The sequence below is a fragment of the mitochondrial genome of Manihot esculenta (genome assembly GCF_001659605.2).
Source record: "Manihot esculenta mitochondrion, complete genome".
Taxonomy (NCBI): domain Eukaryota; kingdom Viridiplantae; phylum Streptophyta; class Magnoliopsida; order Malpighiales; family Euphorbiaceae; genus Manihot; species Manihot esculenta.
The window spans coordinates 525,000-526,842 of NC_045136.1; positions in this window are offsets into that span (position 1 = coordinate 525,000).

Here is a 1,843-nt window from a genome sequence, read left to right on the forward strand (position 1 = left end):
TTGGGCTTCGGAGCTTTTAGTAGTGTGGGAAAGAGAATCTTTAATAAGGAATAGAGTGAATTGAATTATTAACTGATTAGTCCTTAAATAGCATATAGAGGGAAAGCGCATCAACCAGCTTTCAGGCACGCCCTTTAGTTAGTCGGATAGTCGGATCGGAGGGGAAGGATTTGAATCAAAGTTTGATTCGAATGAGTGAGCCAGCCACACGTGCTTTTAGTCGAAGGATTCGATCGTCCATTTGAGTGGAAACAAAGACAAAGCCCTCTGGAAACTTATCAAAAAGGGAATTTAAGATCAAGAAAAGTAGGGGGTCAAGATAGCGTAAGTGATCCATAAATCAATTTGCCTAAGAATCCGCCCTAAAAGAGACCCTCTTCAAGGGCTTCAAAGAGGAGAGAAGCGAAACTACTACTTTATATGATATGAACTGAAAGAACTATTAGTTTAGTTTATAGAGTTTAGTTCCCTGCCTTTCATCACTTACTTCCCCTTGATTCACCCTTGCTACCGGGGAGAAGAGGAAGGCTCTTTCTTAACTAAAAATAAAAAGATTGAATTGTTTAGAGTTCCTTCTGTTCAAAGGATTGAACCTAAGTAAAGGCTTCAAACTTTGATTCCAGCCAAAAGACTAAGATTGAACCCCTTCCATCCTTAAAGCCTGGGGATATGTGCGGAGGTTACCTATCTACTTTACTCAGTATTCGCCCTTTTCCCTATAAGCTGACCGGTCCATAGGAAAGTCCCTATCGAGAAAAGAGGAATCCAGCCGTGTTTAGAGCGAAACGAAAGAAAAAGAAATAAAGGCATTTTAACCCTTCTTCTCTACTTAGACAAAGATCTTCTACGCTCAGTCACTACTAAAATGAAATTACCGCTTTCTGTCTTAGGCTTAGGACCTTCCTGCTCCCAGCTTGTAAATGCTCGGTTGGGAGTGACTTAACTTATACTTATAAGATAAGTGATACCCGGATTCATGACTCCCAGGACAAAAGCTAAATAGGAGTTTTAGGGGCTACTGCTACTTCACCAGGAGTGGGACTTTCCGCATTACTACCTTACCCCTATACCTCACCTCTACCATTAAAGGAATGGGCCTTTTTGTTAAGGGAATGAAGCATTTAGTTGTACTAAATTGGATCTATGAAAGAAAAGAAGGAGATGAGAACTAGTTTTACCAATCAGAGAAAATGAAGGATAATCAGTACGGAGTGGAATGAGTCATAAGATCATTGTTTTGCCAATAAATAGAAATAGAAGTCGCATTTCCCCCATTATTAGTTGGAGAGAGGCACGCTACCTAAGAAATAAGAGAGACAATACCGGGGGTTGACTATAGAGGTCAAGCCAAGCCCAACCCGTAGAAAAGAACCCGCTTTAGATCTTACCTTACCTTTATAAAAGCCTAAACTACGGCTTTGGAAGCCTTTTTCCCGGCCCCCTTATCTGTAAGAGGAAGACAGGATTTACCCACTTCTTTATAGGGAATTTCCTCCAATCAATCTTTCCCTTGCTCTCTAAGATAAGGTGTCATAACCAATACCTACAGCTGCGGATAGAGCTCTTACTAGAACCTCTTTGTTCTCTCTTGGGCTTAGCTAGAGCTTTTAAGTTTAAGAAAGGGCAAATCGCGCCCCACCATTCTAAGGCTGCTTTAAACCTAGACCAAAGCAATTCAATTTCTTTAAATTAAGCCGTAAGCCAAGCATTCCGCTGCGCCCATGATCTCAGCTAGAACTAGAAGAAGATAAGGATAGAAGTACCTCCTTCTCAGGTTTTCCAGCATTTCAAATTGATATGAAAAGTTCCCGGAATCTCTTTCAATTACTTAGACTAAAGCACT